The sequence below is a fragment of the Protobothrops mucrosquamatus genome, unplaced genomic scaffold (assembly GCF_001527695.2).
Source record: "Protobothrops mucrosquamatus isolate PMUCROS unplaced genomic scaffold, P.Mucros_1.0 scaffold_167, whole genome shotgun sequence".
Taxonomy (NCBI): domain Eukaryota; kingdom Metazoa; phylum Chordata; class Lepidosauria; order Squamata; family Viperidae; genus Protobothrops; species Protobothrops mucrosquamatus.
In genome coordinates this window covers 147,898-153,217 of record NW_015386243.1, presented here as the reverse complement: position 1 = coordinate 153,217, position 5,320 = coordinate 147,898, and positions in this window count along the sequence as shown.

The following is a 5,320-nucleotide window of genomic DNA, read 5'->3' as shown; positions in this document are numbered from 1 at the left end:
TATTATTATTATTATTATTATTATTATTATTATTATTATTATTATTATTATTATTATTATTATTCCAGTATGCCTTGAGAGCATCAGGTTGAATCACTACATCAATCCCAGGATACGCTATGCCATCTCTGAAGTGAATCAGTTCCACCATGCACCAGCGCCAACCAGAAATACATTATTCACTTTATCACAGACCAATGCAATAGAATTAGATCCAAAGCAATTTCCTCTCCTGAGCTATTGAGAACAGAGGTCAACTGCCATTGCTAGCAGCCATTTGCCGTTTGATTAGTCTAATGACATCATTGTCATCAGTTGGATGCGTGACCTTCTGTAATCCATCTCAGAAGGGTTATACCGTAATAAGCTCTGAGGCTGGTGTCCAAGGAAATGATTTGTCCAGAATAAGAAATATTATTGTATAACTAGACACCTATATGGCTGTCACCAAGTTTTTCTGATGTCAGACTTCAAGCTCCAGATAGCTACAATATCACATGCAAAGAAAGAAAAGGTAGGAAATAAATTACCATTTCATAACAAGGATAGTACAGGATGTTTTCACATCTGTGCTCGGATCCCTAATTTTTGCTTCCTGCCTCTAATAACTGCTACTGAAGCTTCTCTTCTGGAGCTGATAGTAACTTCATGGAGTAGAAATGTAGTGTGTTAATTAATTGCTACCTTTCTGTTCAATGTAGTCTGAAATATTCTGTCTCCATTCTTCATCACGGTTGTTTAATCAGTTAAAATGTTGTGCAAATGGAGAATGCCACTCTGCGCTTGATACTATAGTGGGGTTCCACTGCAAAGTTATAAAAGAGGAAATCTGACATTTAGCTCAGTGCCTAATTTAGAAATCTGGTAGACTCGTTCTCCTGGATGGTTTACCTGTTCCATTAAAGACACTCCTGAGAACTTTAGTGAAGTATGGCAATAGTTTTCTTTAATCCATCGGGTGATTTGAAGAAAGAGAGATGTTAATTCAGACAAAGAATAACAGATCCAGCAGGTAGAATAACTGGTTATGCCAGCCATGAAACATTCCCTAACATTCTTTAAAAGATTCCATGTGGGAATAGAATAGAATAAAATAGAATAGAATAGAATAGAATAGAATAGAATAGAATAGTGGACTGGACTGGACTGGACTGGACTGGACTGGACTAGACTAGACTAGACTAGACTAGAATAGAATAGAATAGAATAGAATAGAATAGAATAGAATAGAATAATGGATTGGACTGGACTGGACTGGACTGGACTGGACTAGAATAGAATAGAATAGAATAGAATAGAATAGAATAGAATAGAATAGAATAGAATAGAATAGAATAGATCTGGAAGGGACCTTGGAGGTCTTCTAGTCCAGCCCCCTGCTCAAGCAGGAGAACTTATACCATCTCAGACAAGTGACTGTCTAGTCTCTTCTTAAAAATCTCCACTGATGGAGCACCCATGATTTCTGGAGGCAAGCTGTTCCACTGGCTAATTGATTGTCTCAATTGTCTTTTTTTTTTTTTTAAAAAAAAAGGTCAATTATTGTCTTCAATAATTGAAGTCTCAGATCATGTTTTGTGGTCTTTCTAAACTTTAGGAATAAACACCGCAGCACTGCTAAAATTACACAGGTAGTTCTCAACTTACAACAGTTCATTTAGTGACCGTTCAAAGTTAAAACAGCACTGAAAAAAGGGACTTAGGACCGTGTTTCACACTTAAGACCGTTGCAGCATTCCCAAGGTCTAATGATCAAAATTTGGATGCTTGGCAATTGTTTCATATTTATGATGGTCGCAGTATCCCGGGATCATGAGATCACCTTTGGCAACCTTTTGAGAAGCAAAATCAATGGGGGAGTCAGATTACTTAACAACCAGGTTACTAACTGAACACCTCAGTGATTCACCTCATAAAGGTAGCCAGAAATGGGACAAAATTCACTTAACAAATGTCTCACTTAGCAACAGAAATGTTGGGCTGGATTGTGGTCGTAAGTTGAGGACTACCTGTAATGTTTAGTTGGAAACAAATGTGTAATAGTTTGTACTAACTGTGTGTAATGAATTCAATTTAATTTCAATAGCCTCCAATTTCCTCCTGTTCTGACCTCATCTATTGGGGTGACCTCGTCTTACGCATTTTTTTGAGCACAAAGCACAAAGTGTGCTCCTCAAAAGTCAAATGCCAATGCTGGCAATCAAACATTTGGCAAACATTTGCATTTTGGAAATTTGTTTCCTTGCCACTGTCCTGTCCTGGAAGAAAAGGAACGTACTACACAGAAACGCATGATATAAACACATAAAATGGTAACCGCGCCAGCAGCTTCATGACACTTCTAAGAAAGGCTCCCTTAAGTATGAATTTATTCCAGATGAAAAGGCAATACTTCTCAAAAAAAGTTGACTTGTCTGAGAAAAATTCCACGGATTTTAAATATGGGCCACCATCCTTATTGCAAATTGCATTTCCCCCTTCCGTCTGCTCCCGTATATTGTGGCTCGGAGAGAATTGAGCAGCTGTTTGAAAAGCTAAGCATTAGTGACAGCTCTCTAAACAACACCTATCCCAGTCATTTCATTAGCTGCATTTGATAACATGTGATAATCCCTATTAGATGATACTGCTCTTTGCTAGGCAGTTATTAAGAGAGTCTGCCTGATATCCTGTATCAATAGATAAACCATCGCTTTCTTGAACCAGTAACCTAGGTGCAACTCTTCTGGCCCTGATCCAAGCCCCAGAGATGACATTTGAGGGAATTCTACACGGCAGTAGCAACGAGGCATAGGATTTTAATAAACTCCTGATATTGAAAGGAGCTAATTTAAAAAAAGCGAAGATTAACAGAAGCAAGGAAAAAAGGATAGTGGTAGTGGAAAATAAAGAAGTAAAAAAAAAGTCAGTAGCATGCATTTCCAGTACAATCTGCGATCAAAAATACCCTGTCTTCTTTATGACTGAATTTGGACATAAAAGCATGAGCTGTGGTGGTGTGGTGGTTAGAATGCAGTATTGCAGGCTAACTCTGCCAACTGCCAGGAGTTCAATCCTGACCGGCTCAAGGTTGGCTCAGCTTTCCATCCTTCCGAGGTCAATAAAATGAGGACCCAGATTGTTAGGGGCAACATGCTGACTCTGTAAACCGCTTAGAGAGTGCTATAAAGTACTACAAAGTGGTATATAAGTCTAAAGGTTTATATGGTTTATATCATTTGCTGTATTTATTACATTTATATGCTGCCCATCTCAGTATCCAAAGTGAACGTGGGCAGCTTTTTACCCTCCCAACTGCTATGTGAACATGTTTAGATGAAAATGTAAATTCTGTACCCATTCATCTGGGAATAAGTCTTACTAGGACTTACGTTTGAGTAATTATGGAGAGTTGTTGCATGAATGTGTGGCTTATTCTGAAAAAGAAACAGAATTGCTCTTTCTTTATCCCTGGTTTTATATGGGGTTGTGTGTCTGGTGCCAAAATAAACAGCTGGCTTATTGTTATCACGAGCAGAGCTGTAATTCTGGAATCCTTGGGAGGAGGTTTGTTTTAGGTTGACTCTAAAACGGTCTAAAGAGAAGGAAGGAACCCTATAGAAATGAGACATCCAGCTTAGGAGAGGCAACATCCTAAATGCAGTTCTTTTCCACTCACTAGAAGCAGCAATTGCCAACTTCCTTGCTATTATCACAATGCAAATAGATAAAGACAGGGAGAAATAACACAAGCAAATCAGCAGGATACTAGGCTTCTATTACCAAAGCAAACAATTGTGAGATGAACAGTTTTCTATGCTCCAAAAACAAGTAATATGCTGTTATTGCAAATTGTTTCTTTGGCTTGGCCTCAGGTCTTCCTTCTTTTTTTTTCCCTATGAAAACTTTTATTGATTTTTCAACTAACCCCCCCCCCCCAAAGTCTTAATACAAATATGGTATACATTAATGAAAAAATCATATTAAATACAGACATAAAAATTTCAGAGCAGCTCGGCAGCCCCCCCCCCTGCATCCACCCTTTCTTTCACCCTTCCTACCTACTTCCCTCCTCCCCTCCTATCCTCCTACCTACACCTCTCTCCTCTCCTTCAACCACCCCACACATCCCACCTCCTTCCTTTCCTCATCCTTCGAATGCAGTTTGGGGGTACCGGCCGAGCATCTCCTTTTCATAAAACTTTACATTATTTCTCTACAACATTTTAATACACCAACTTTTACATATCTCTACCCTCCTTCATCCCCCCTCCCCCCCCAAACTTCCCAGAACTGAATACAGGGTTAAGCACATATCATCCCAAGTCTAATTAAAACTACCCAACCATAATACAATCAAATATAAACATACTTTAACTCTAAAAACAAATAAACAAATATCAACTTAACATAACCATAAAATATATACAATAACTATATAATGAATAATAATATAACTACATAACTTATAATAAGTAAATACAAATAATATAAAGTCTACTCAAAGGCTATATAATATTTATTCATCTCATACTTTCTCTGAATATAATCTATCCATCTTCTCCAAACCAAAATAAATTTTTCTTGAGATTGATCTTTCAAGCATGCGGAAATCTTAGCCATTTCTGCAAAGTACGACACCTTCATTCTCCAGTCATCCATAGTAGGTAATGCATTCTTCTTCCAGTTTTGAGCAACCAATAACCTTGCTGCCGTTATACAATGCAACATCAAAATCATTTCTTTAGAATTTAAATCTTCCATAATACCCAAAAGAAATAATTGCGGTGTAAATTTTATCTTTCTCTTAAAAATCTGTTGGATATTCCACCAAATCTTAATCCAAAAAGCTTTTACATCCCTACATGTCCACCAAATGTGATAATAAGTTGCATCTAAATTACCACATCTCCAACATTTGGGCTGTAGGTTAGGATACATACAAGACAATTTTTGGGGATCCAAATGCCACCTATAAAACATTTTATAAAAGTTTTCCCTTAAGTTCTGCGCTTGAGTAAATTTCACATTTCTTACCCAAATTATTTCCCATGTATCCAGCAGAATTAATTCCTGAATATTTTGAGCCCATTTGATCATACAATCTTTAACTAATTCTGTTTCAGAATCCAGTTCTATTAGAACGCTATAAATTCTCCTAATATGAGCTCTACTTTGATCTTTAATCTGCGGGTCTTCCTTCTTTTCATAAGGAATATAAGATCAAGCAGAAACACTGGAGAGTGAGCAGCTTCCCTCCCCATATTTCTCCTTGCCTGGGACATTTTCTCTCCAGTGTCATCAAATACTTGACCAGAACTGCAGGCATAGATTGGTAGTA